We start from the raw sequence: 13100 nt of genomic DNA on the forward strand, positions 1-13100 counted from the left end.
CCGGGTGGCACTGTGGGTGGGGCCTCTGCCTTTGGCTCAGGTTGTGATCTCAGGGTCCTCGGATTGAGCCCTGCATTGGGCTCAGCAGGGAGCCTGCTTCCCCTTCTCTATCTGTCTGCCTTTCTGCCTACTTGTGATCTCTCTCTCTGTGAAATAAATAAATAAAATCTTTTAAAAAAATTCACTTATTTCTATATTTTATATCATCGTATCTAATAGGACTGGCTCTTTAATATTGAAATAATCTTACTATGTTTGTGAACTTTTCTATTTTAATTAGTTACCTGCTTCCCCAACTTCTAGAAGTTCCATGTGGACAGAGATACACATTTATATCTTTTCCCTTCCCCATCTCACACTGCTTCCCACCCAACATCATCTTCAAGAGACATGGATCCCATGCTAACTTCTTTGACCGACCTCCAAGGAGAAGAATTTAAGAATTCCCTCCACTATGTGCTTTGGTGAGTGCTGTGAAGTGTGTAAACCTGGTGATTCACAGACCTGTACCCCTGGGGATAAAAATATATGTTTATAAAAAATAAAAAATTAAAAAATTAAAAAAAAATAAAGAATTCCCTCCACTGTATTTCCACTACAATATAACCATGTACTTAAATCTCTAATTCTGACTGAAAGCTCAAGTTAAGGAGTTTGAATTTCTTAATTTAAAAAATTTCCAGCTCAAGGTGGAAGGTGATTCTTAGAAGAGTTTTATAAACGTTTGCTGAGTAAATACAGGCATGAATGAGCCCCACTTCACAATTCCGCCATACTACCCTGTGCACGCAGCCTCCGTCCGTGCTGAGTTTGAAAACAGAGGGCTAGGTTTCACACAAGTTAGTTTCGGAGTTTCACAGACAACGAGAAGCAATGAGATGACATTAAAATATGCCGTCACGTCGAACTTTCTCTTCTTTCCTCTTGAAATGGTTAGGTCTGGAATGTTAAACTATAAACAGGAAATCTGTCTGCTTTTCTGTTCTCTGATAAGTCACATGCATAACCCAGGGATGACTAAAAACCTGATTTAACAGGATTCCTATTAAATTCCTGGTTCCATAAAAAAGCTGAGGGATTTTCTTATTTAGAAATTATGGAAAATAGGTGAGTCCATGAATTGGTAATATGATTAAGATTTATTTCTGTTGTAACATGGAAAATAGATTAGATCCATGATTTTCAACTGTACACACTGTATTTACCTTGTATAAAATTCATGTTGATTTTAGATTTTTGAATTACTGATGTGGGTGTAAAAACATTTGGGTGGAGAAGACACGGGGAATAAGAAAAGCACAGAAGGAAACACTTTTGGTTCTCTGTGTATTTGTTAACTGTATTTATGACTCACTGAATCTAGAATTCCTGTAGGATTCACAAGATCCACATAGTCTTCCTGCTGCTTTCTATCTGTTTTGCTGATTCAGCTGGTAGATGTGTGAGATCACTTGTAGATCATTCTACCATTAGCAAATGTCTAAATGGAAGCATCATTTCCTCCTTTCAGTCAAAACTCTGTGGTTATCAGTAGATAACCACAGTATCAATGGGTGATACTGTTATCAGAATCAGTGGGTGAGCAATAAAGAGAAGGTGTTTGAAATAACTCCTCAGTAAAAACAACTGATTCCCAGATGAAGAGAAAGGAACATAATTCCATTCTGGTAAAGGGGGCTCTCTCCTCTCTGGAGAAAAGAGGAAGCAGGCAATATTGAATATTCAATTATTTGCGGTGTGTACTCCAGAAAGTAAAAGTATGGTGCATAAGCCACAAGAATACCAAACACTTCCACCCACCCTGCTTTCTTGATCTCAATGAATATGGCGGGGGGGGGGGGAGGGGGATACTTTCTTTTCTACACGGTAATAGTTAATCACAGCACATTAGATACCACCTTGAACAAGCACTCTGCTCTGCAAATCCCAGTCTAATTCAATGGGCAGTCAGTCACTGACTCAACAAACATGAAAGATGAATGAGAAAAGGCCCAGCCTTCAAGAAGCTAATTAACTCCTCAGGGTGAAGGAAGCTAGATGGGAGGGAAAGACAGAAACACAAGGAGGGAGCTTAACTGAGAACCCAAAACAGAACTGTAATGAGTGTCCTGTTCTTTGAATAAGGTTTAAGGAAGCATAAACACTGAACCTTAAGCATAAACACTGAACCTGCTATGTGATGTAATCCATTCTCCTTCCTTAAGAATTTTACCCGAAGGGCGGTGCCTGGGTGGCTCAGTGGGTTAAAGACCCTGCCTTTGCCCCAGGTCATGATCCCAGGGTCCTGGGATCGAGTTGCACATCAGGCTCTCTGCTCAGCGGGGAGCCTGCTTCCTCCTCTCACTGCCTGCCTCTCTGCTTACCTGTGATCTCTGCTTGTCAAAAAAATAAATAAAATCTTAAAAAAAAAAAAAAAAAAGAATTTTACCCGAAGGGCTAAGGAGACCCATTAGAGGTTCTTTCATTGGCATTTCAATAGCTGGGGCATTCTTAAAACCACTTGAATCTACATTTCCCTTAGGACAGCTGTGTGGCCCAGGAGGGCCTAATAAATAGAGTGAATTCCTTGCCCTGCCCTTGTGCACAGACTAGAATGTCAGGGAGTCTTCGTGCTCAGGACTGTCTCTTGCTTGCTCTCTGACCAGTCACCAGTCCTGATCAAACAGATCTGGCAAGTTCAGGGTTATATAGGTACATAGGAAATCTGCCTGTGTGGAAAGAACAGGCAGTCCCTATTTTGGGGTAAAGCGCAGACACTTATGATACTCAGTATGGGTCTTTACTGTTTTTACCCAACTGCATTGGTAAGGGAAGCCACTTAGTTACAAATTCATAAGGACAGCAAAGTCCCTAGCCCCTGGAGTCAGATGAAACATTGAAAGGGAGAAGCCATCGCTGCTGGAAAACAGTTGTTGGCAAGCGTCCCAGATGCATTTTGGAGGGATAAGAACTCTTTAAGTTCTGTGTAGTGAAGAACAAAGAAAGCTAAAACTATAGAAATATACTTGGTGAAGACTCAGTACTTGACCTCTGAGCAATTACGGGCTAGAAGACCAAGAATTTGTTACTCTTCTTTAAAATCCTTGTAGTTGGGGGCACCTGGGTGGCTCAGTGGATTAAAGCCTCTGCCTTTTCAGCTCAGGTCATGATCTCAGGGTCCTGGGATCTAGCCCCGCATCGGGCTCTCTCCTCAGCAGGGAGCCTGCTTCTCCCTCTCTCTCTGCCTGCATGTGATCTCCCTCTCTGTCAAATAAATAAATAAAATCTTAAAAAAAAATCCTTGTAGTTGAAAGTGATCATTCCAGAGCAATAAAAGTCTAATGTTGAACTTGAAATGGATTTGGGTACCACTAACAACTACTCTTTTGGATATAGTTTGTACCATGACACAGATTTGCCCTTTAGCCACACTTAGCTAAGAACCTGAAGAAATCTTCTTTTTTTTTTTCAAGATTTTATTTATTTTGCTTGAGAGAGCGAGCACAGGAGAGTAAGCGAGTAGTGGGGAAGGGCAGAGGGAGAGGGAGAAACAGGCTCCACACCAAGCAGGGAACCTGATGTGGGGCTCAATCCCAGGACCCTGGGATCATGACCCAAGCTAAAGGCAGACACTTAACCAACTGAGGCCACCCAGGAAATCTTTTTAAAGGAAATAGGAAATAAATGATGGAACCAAACCATTGAGTATTTCTGCTTTCTTTGACTCTACATATTAATGATCTTAAAAACTCTACAATAAACAAAAGTAGAGAACTAAGTTAGAGTTCTCATTATATAGTTGAGATTCACTCAACAAAATTAGTTCTTCCCTGATTTTCTTTTTTCAGTGTAGAATTTCACAATTCTACTAAAGGATGCTCACTATTCCATTGGTATTATTGGTATATTACCCTATAATAGGACTTTGCTGTCCTTCTGAATCTGTGATTAAGTGGCTTCCCAGATCTTTGGTAATATTGGTGTATTATTCCATTGGTATAAACAGATATTTCTCTGTATTTCCTCTATAGGTAATTTTAACCAAGATTCTGCTAATGTAAGTGGAGTGACGAGGTAAGCAGCAAAGCTCTGAGAATAGTGCCTAACAAAGGTTATGCCTGTGTACCTTTCTTGCAAATCACAACAGCACATTTCCAGGAGTGATTATTTTAGTAACTAACAAGGAGTCAAGATATCGCTGTGTGTCAAGAAAGAGAAGCTCAATAGTTATATATTTGAATTGGGTCAGCAAGAGCAATATATCATAAGCCTTTTCCTTTATGGAATTCTAACGTATTTCAAGAACTTCACATCTGCTCTTTGTTTGGAGTGGCTTATTATAAAGTTATTTTCTTCCTGACTTTTCTACCCCTTTGGAGAGCCAACTTTCACAAATAGCTATAAATCAGGGGAATCAACCTCAGTAACATGGAAAATTATTCTGAACAATGCATAATATCATGGCAGGCTACCAAATGGCTGTGAAAATGCTAGAAGGAAGTCATTTGCTTCTAAATGTGAATGACAAGGATGTTAGTTTACAATGTCCAATCAAGACATGTTATACTAGGGTCCCAAGAGAATACTCTTTAAATACGGCTAGGGTCACAGGAGCTAATGATCTTATCAGCATTGGATGGGTTCCCAGTTGGCAGAATACGGATCACTTCTTTTACAAACTGAATTTCTCTAGTTTCTTACCATGTAAGTAGAAGATCCTGAGCAGGGCTGGCATGTTCTGAGTGGGGCCACAGTTTCTTACCTGTATCTCTTCCACTAGAATTACTCCCCAAGAAATGTGGTTGGTTCAGAACAAGTCATGTTCAGATCCTTAACGGTATTAACAGAAAGATTTCTTAGCAAGTGACTATTATGCTAACTCATTTCACTGATACGTTACCAAGAGGTAGGCTCTGTCTTCATCACTCCCTTTACCTGTATCACCTACTCCCTTCACCCCCTTCTCCGATCCACTGGTCCTCAAAGTGCAGTGGAGGGACCAGCAACATGAGCTTTCCTTGGGAGACAGAAGACATGCAGAGTCTCCTGCCACACTCGGATCTGCACATTAGAATCTGTATTTGACAAGACTGTCTGGGTGATTCCTGTGCACATGAAAGTATATCGGGCATCCTCTTAAATCCAGACTTTGTCCTGCTGATGGGGAAACAGGACATGGATATCTTTCGATGTTTTCATGTTTATTATCTTCAATATCATCCTAAAAAATCCACAATCAAGAATGAACCCTCTTCCCCCAAGCCAAAGTAAGACAACTGAGAAAAAAACTAACATTTGTTTAACTCTTTACAATTTACAACAGGCTTTCATAATCAAATCCACTTGATACTGGCAGTATCCTTGAGAGGTCAGCGAGTGTTAGAATTCATTCTATAATTTAGACAATTATGGTTGATGGATGTCGAGCGACCTGTTCCAAATCACACATATTAGTGTTCTGACTCCAAGTCTACTGATCCTTTGCTACTGCACCAGGATGAGCGGACAGAAGATCTAAAAACAGAAACGGCAGGGGGGGAGAATAAATTCAGGACACATAATAGAAGTGGAAATCACTGGAATAATAATAGAAGTGGAAATCACACATAATAGAAGTGGAAATCACTGGAAATCGCTGGAAAAAGTTGGTGGAAAATCCATTATGTAATCCATAACCTCCTTATCTAAAATTTCATTCCTTGACCACCAGGGTATACAAACACATCGACTGTCTTTTTAAAAGATATTCAGTCCCTTCCTGATTAGGAGCTAAACATAATCATAGCGAGGAGGACAGTCTGTGCTGGGAGAGCACCCTCCGGGCCAGTGATTCTCACAAACTCTGCAGCAGGAACCAGTGGGAGGCAGCCAGCGAGTCACAGCCCCAACATAGGTCCCCCAGGAAACGTGTGGCACCCCTTTACACCTGGTCCACGTACTACTCACATCAGTCAATCAGATGTGACATGACCATTGTGGTTTTTAAAAAGATTTCTTTCCAAGCAGAAGCCACATTTGCATTACAAGTACCTTTCTGCTTCTGTGTAATTTTTCCCCCCCAAAGCTTATATATTATGATTCCAAAACAGAAAAATTTCACTTTTTTTAAAAAAAATTTCCTCATTAGGAAAAGATAGGCAAGTTTTTCTAAGAAAATTTCTTTGCCAAAGCCACTGCTGGTTCTGGTCCCTGATCTTGTGCTTATGGCACATGTGCCACTGTGGACAGAGCTGCCAGGAAAGTCAAATATCTTCTCCATGGGCCATAGCGCTTGTGCCCAGGGGTTCTTTATGCATGTCTTGGGCAGATCATCCATTAAAAGGCAAAAGAATTAGAACATCTTTGGGAAAAAAAAATTTCATCCCCAAATCTCTATAGGTTTTCCTTTTGAAGAGTTTCAGGGAAAAAGATGATTTGGCAACTTAGGATGTTCCTGAGTAAATTTGGGAATGCAAACCTTCTTGATAACAAATTGCAAAATGTTTTCCTCTATATTTAAAGAAAGGGTCAGCACACAAAAGGGGTGGTCATGATTGCAAACCATATCTCAAGCATCTGTTCTGTAAGTGAGGGGGGATGTATTGAAAGAACGGAAGGGCCGAGGCCAGGGCGATGTGCTCAGCTCGATGGGATTTCCCGATATAGATGTGCGCCTCCCCCTGGGGATTCGAGCTGGACAAGAGCCCTGTGTTCAAGATGGAGAAAACAACCCTGCTTTAAATCCAGCAGAGCTAGGAATGGATAATTCTTCCAATTACAAAGTAAACACATCCCCAGCTAAATATGGGAGTGACAGCATGTCCATAAAATTCAAGTGAGATCTGTTTTTAGGAGTACTCAATTAAAAACTGGCAACAGCCCGGAGTTCGCAAATAAACTTAAAATTAATCGTGTTTTAGTATTTTGCTCTTTTCTTTTTAGTAATTTGTTCTATTCATTTCTGGAATACTTCATTGTAGTGGCTTCTACTTGCATATATTATCTCTTGGCCATCAAACTTCAATACCTAAATATCCATAATAAATACCTATTGGTTTATCTTTTATTTTTTTATTTTTATTTTTATCTTTTTTAAAGATAAAAAGATATTTTTATTTTTTATCTTTTTTAAATTCAATCAGCCAACATATAGTACATTATTCGTTTCAGATGTAGTGTTGAATAATTTATCAGTTGCGTAGAACACCCAGTGCTCATCACATCACATTTATTTTTAAATTTTATTATTTAAGTAATAAAAAGAATTAACTATGAAGTGGTATAGGTAACAATTCTAACCATGGATACTTATCAGAGACTCACACTGCAAACAAATATATTGGCACTTATTATTAGCCTTACGATTTATACTGAACATGCCAACATATTTTCTGTTCCAGATCTTTGTTCTCTTTGTCTGAAATTTTCTTCTCCCTCCACTTTCCAAATCTGGTGGCTTATCCTCCTGGTCTCTTCTTTAATGTTACCTTCTTAGAAAGACCTTCCTCAACTACTCTATCTAAAGGAGATGCCCCATTATTTATCAAAATACACTAATTATTTATTCTGTAAGTACTTATCATTATCTTATCGATTATTACATGCTATGTTTATTTGTTTATTCCCTGTCTCTCTTACCAGCATGCAAAAGCTTGAAGGCAGGAATCTCGTCAACCTTTATTATCCTTGTATTTCCAGCTTCTAATCTAGAACAAAGTAGGTGCTCAATAAATATATGTTTAATGAGTGATTGGACATTTGTCTCTTCCTTATTTGTTTAGTCCTGATGTCAAGACTTTAAAGATTTTCTGGCTTCACTTTCTTTACTATTCAAACAGAACCCAAATTTTTCATCAAACTTTCTTTTACCTATACATACTCATTATCATACAACATGGCTTTTACAGCCTAAGAAGCATTTCCTAAATTTGAGAAATAAATTGTCCCCTTGATTCTGAAATCTTACTTTAAAATGGAAACAAGACACCTTTATTTAAGGGATATAGGTATTGGTAAAGAAAAAAAAATCAATTTTTAACCACTGGCTATAAGCAATAACAAAAAATCAACTATTTTCCGAAATATTAACTTGGGGCACCTGCATGGCTCAGCTGGTTAAGTGACTGACTCTTGATCGCAACTCAGGTCTCCATCTCAGGGTTGTGAGTTCAAGGCCAGGCAGTATGGAGCCCACTTAAAAAAATAATAATAATATTAACTCCATTGTTGAGTTTTCTTTAAAAAAGGATTTTAGTCCTTCATTTTTTTGAGAGCAAGAGTGAGACAGAGAGAGAGGGAGTGAGCATGTGTTGGCGGGAAGGGCAGAGGGAGAGAAAGGGAGGATCTCCAACAGAGCTCCATGGGAACCCAAGCAGGGCACCATCTCATGACCTTGAGATCATGACCTCAGCTGAAATCAAGAAGCAGGTGCTTAACCCACTGAACCACGTAGGTGCCCCACTAAGTTGGATTTAAAGATTATTTCACTTATTTTTAAATTCTGACTTAAGATTCATCAAGTCAGCAAATATATCTTGAGCCTTTTTATAGTTAATGTGATCGCTCCATTTTGCAATTATGGAAGTTTAGACACAGACAGCCTAGATTCCTCAGAGGGGATCTGGAATAACTTTCTAATTCATAATGCACACATAGATACAAGGAGTAATTCATAAAATACTGCGGCTATCAGATGTGTACAGAGCTTTTGCCCAGCATTCTGTCTCCTACCCATGCAGAGGCTATTCCTTTTCCTCCAGTATATGTTCTTTTCTTTCAGTTCCTAGTTTGAGCACTTGACCTGCAAGAATAAAGATCACATTTGCCGGCTCCCATGTTTACGTGACCCAGTGCGGGCCAACAGGGGTGGGAGTGGGAGTAGTCCATCTTCTCTAATGGGGACACATCATTAAGAGGTGGGGTGTGCCCTCCCTTCTCTTTTAACTCTCTCCTGGTATCTGAAATGAGGACTTGGCAGTGCATTGTTTTATACCATAGCGATGAGGGCAAGCTCTTACAGATAAAGGAACCAGGAGAGGAAGGGACCTGGTGCTCCCGCTGACTTTGTGGAGAAAGCTGCCGTGTAGCTTAGACTTTAACGAGAGTTAATGTTAAATGTCCATCTTCTTGATCACAGCTGCCAAATCTACATTCCAAGTAACATGCCTACACAGGATTCTCTCACAAAATATGCCTACACAGGATTCTTTTTTACAAAACTTTAAGCGAAAGAGATTACTTGATTTTAAGTTCAAATTGCTCTCGCCCCCCCCCCCAATCTTCTATTCTCCCTGGAATTCTGTGGGTATTTCTAAAAAGACAATAACTGATTATGTCTTGGAATGAGAGATATCTCTGATTCAGCCATGGAGTTACTTCATAAGATCTGGAAAATAGTTTAAGACAGCATATTCTAAGTTAGATTAGACTTCATTATGAGGAGTTGTTTCAATGTGGAGGGCAGCTCTTCAGTAATGGAAAATTCTTTTCTCCTAAAGAAGGTTGAGAAAAATATTGAGACAAGTATTTGAAACATGACTTCTGTGTTTTGGAATATTCTGGGATACAGAGAATTCTGAACGTGATTCTTTGTGATCACACCTTCTAAGTTTCGGAACACAGAAATATACTGAGACTCAAAGTCAAACCTTTGCAGAAAGCTCTTGAGGAGCGGTTATCTGTTCCAAGGACATCTTTAAATGAATGAGAACTTTCCTTTATTCACAATTTAGAAGTAATGTTGCTCTAGATATTATCATCCCTCAGAAACTAATGATCTCTGAACCCACAAGCTAAGGTGGTTTAGGTACTTACTATGGACTAGGTGTTTATTTATGGGGAAACGCAGGCACAGAGAGATTAAATAATTACCCACGGTTCTATAGCTGAAAGGCTGTAGAGTCAGGCTGTCGAAGATGACTCTAGAGCTCCTAGTCTGGAAGACTAAATTTCTGTGAGAGGTGATCATAAGTCAGGAATGTGTTAGATTTCAGGATCCTGAAGATTCCAAAACAGGTCACAGCTCTGGCCCCAGGGACATCAAACACATTACTACAACCTGGTCTGTCCTTTCCCCCAATTTTGAGGCTGTGTTTTGTCCTTTTGAAAGCGATTAACTGCATTATTTTTGCCTGCAAGCTTGGGGAGACACAGCTGGGGAAGAAATTTTCAATTTTTACCTGAAATTTAATAACTATTACCACCTGCATGTGACATTTATTTTATCTCATTTCTTGTTCATGTCCATTTCCCTGCAACGCAAGGACAGCAGGATGACAGAACTGGAGAATATCCCTAGCTATCCATTATACTAGCCATCTTTGGCTTCAAACTATGGGCCTCCAAACTTTTGCACAACACAGGTATATTGTTTTCCGGGTTGGACATCAATCAGAGAAACTGACACTATGGCCAAACAGAGCTCCCTCTGTTCTTGAGAGCTGACTCAGCAATCCCCTCGGAACTTCTGGGAAACGGAGCTAAGTGGAAAACTGGCTGCTGGCAAATTCACTGCTGTCAATGCGAGCCAACCCACTGGATGAAGAATATCTGAAAGTGCTGTAACTTTTCTAGGCCTGACTTCAGGCTTCCCTGGAACTCACTATGTTTGTCCCAGAGAAGGCACGCCATAAAAGGAGTACCTAGGGAGGTATGAGCTGAATGCAAACAGAGTTAGTATACTTTCTGGGAGAGTCACGATTAGCTATCTTCATTTACTCAGGTGCTGAAACTTACACAGCCTTTACAGAGCCAGGAATATTTCCTTAAATGTGAAAATGTTTTATGCATGCATAACGACTATCATTCCACGGCATAGGGTTATCACCCAAAGATTTCCTGGAACCATAGTTGGAAATAATATCATCATGTACTTTTATGACCAGAAGGGACCAGCTTGTGATCGCCATCGGGGCTTTTCAACAGATATTTGAGCGTTTCTCCATCTGGGCCCACAACAAGCATTTTGCTGAGGGAGTGGGACTTTTTTTTTGTCACTGAGTTCTGAAGAGAAAGAACATGCGATTCTCTCAGGATGTGTGCTTCATTGCTGGTGTGAGAGTCTCCAGAGTTCTTTTTGCTCATTGGTACAGCAGCAACCAAGTGGTTAGCATAGTGGCTGGGTTTCATTGAGCTTGGATCCTTGAGGATTGCAGTGAGTAAATGGCCAACCAGCACTTTAAGGCATGTGCCCTGAGTGAGAACTAACCTTTTACTGTTTTCAATCCCTTAACTTTTTTGGTTCTTATTCACTGTCACAGCATGATTCATACTAACCTGATGAATGTAGAAGTTAGTACATACAACTTGGATAGTGTGCCATACTGAAATATATACCTTTGGTTTAGGAAGCAAGAAGTGTTTCATAAGGAAACTAGAGTGGAGGCCTAAAGGATGGCATTCTGTTGTGTTTTTCAGCAGCAAAACATTTAGTAAATCCTTACCTGACGTAAATTGGAAGCTAACGATGTACTTAATCAACTTGAGGTCTTGGGAAGAAGCTTAAAAACTGAATACTAGTAGCAGGGGTTGGTTGCTTTAGGTAGCATCTCATGAAGCAATAAGTCTAAATTGCTAAGGGGCTGACTACTGGGACCCAAGTCTCCTGCTAATCCATGAGAGACATTTAAAAACCTCCACTCTTCTATAAATTAAAATTGGGGGCATATTGGTTACCTCAGCAAAACCAAGCCTATTCTGATAGAAACGCAGCTCATTGAACAGGTGAAAAAGCTGAAAGATATTTGGTGGGTCAATGTGTCAAAGCAATTAAAGGTAAAGCCAACATAAACCATCGTGTTTTGTCATTGTGACCCAGTGTGTGGCCTTCTGAGCACTGAATAGGACATTCTCCAAATAGATGGTTCTCCTTTAACCCATTTCAGAACTTGCGCAAAAATGGAGAGAATGCTCTTTGGCTCATGAAGTCTTCCCTGAGGAGACGCAGAACTTGCTCGAGAAGACAAAGCCCAGGAGTCAGAGCCTAATATTCTAGTTCAAGGAGAAAGGGGACACAACAGAAACCTTTACCACACACACAGGAAATATGCCTTCATTAATTCTTCAGAAATGAACATCTGCAAATGGCAAGAAGAAATCTGAACTAATCTGAACTATGTCTATGGCTTCCAAAATCAACACTGAAGGGGGGAGGCTTTACATACAGGAACCAAGTAAACACTCAAAAATTAAATATCAACCTTGTACTGAGCAAGCAGCTTTTCAGACTCTGCTGAGTGTTTCAAAAGTCCTTGTGTCTTGCCATGTTTTCATCTCTTACCTCCTATCGAGTGAAACCACTACAAAGGTTTGCGGTCAGACGAGCAGGAATGTTTGGGAGAGCTCAGCCTGCCCTGACGTGTGGACAGGAATGAAGGCAGTCTTTACATGAGCTCAAAGGTCAGTCTGAAGGGGATGTCTGCTGGTTTCCCACACAAGATGTAGGTTTTCCACAAGAATGGCTAACTAGGTCTTTACTGGAACATAGTACTACCATTCCATGTGTAGAACAATTCTTTATTTCAACAGGATAACAAGTCATTGTCAAGTTAGCAGCTTGTTATTTAATCTAAAAGCTGTGTTCTCCCTGGAACCAGGAAAATAATTGAAAACTGAGGCCTCCGGCTTTTCAGATTCTAATTTTCCTCACCAAGATAACAGAAATTTATGCTCCTTGCAAGTTGCAGTGAATGAATAGGACTGAAAACATACCTGAAACTGACAAGAAGTCGGGATCTCCTAATGAAATGATTGGGAGTTTAATTTTCTCGCTCTCTTCTCCGCTTTCCTCTAACCACAGAGAACTGTGAATGCAAAGATTCTTCTCCTCAGTTTCCATTTTTCATGCAATTTCACACAGGTTATTTTATAGTCATGCCCTGACAGGGCATTAGCATTTTAACAAGCATGTCTAACAGTACAGCTGCAATTCACAGCCCAGGAAAAAACCAGCACCTTTCTTTCTTCATCAGGTAAGCCTGGTCTCCTTGTCCCTTTAACTTCAGAAATCTCTCTCTTCTTCCACCACTCCTTCCTCCCCTCGGCAGCATGTGGTATCCTTTTCAGTGAATAGACTCCTCATTGCCCTCTAGAAACAGAACATGTTTTCCTAAGCATATATTAGTTTTTGTGACTTGTTCTTAGTG

Source organism: Mustela putorius, unplaced genomic scaffold (assembly GCF_011764305.1).
Source record: "Mustela putorius furo isolate JIRA1106 unplaced genomic scaffold, ASM1176430v1.1 tig00003846_pilon_pilon_pilon, whole genome shotgun sequence".
Taxonomy (NCBI): domain Eukaryota; kingdom Metazoa; phylum Chordata; class Mammalia; order Carnivora; family Mustelidae; genus Mustela; species Mustela putorius.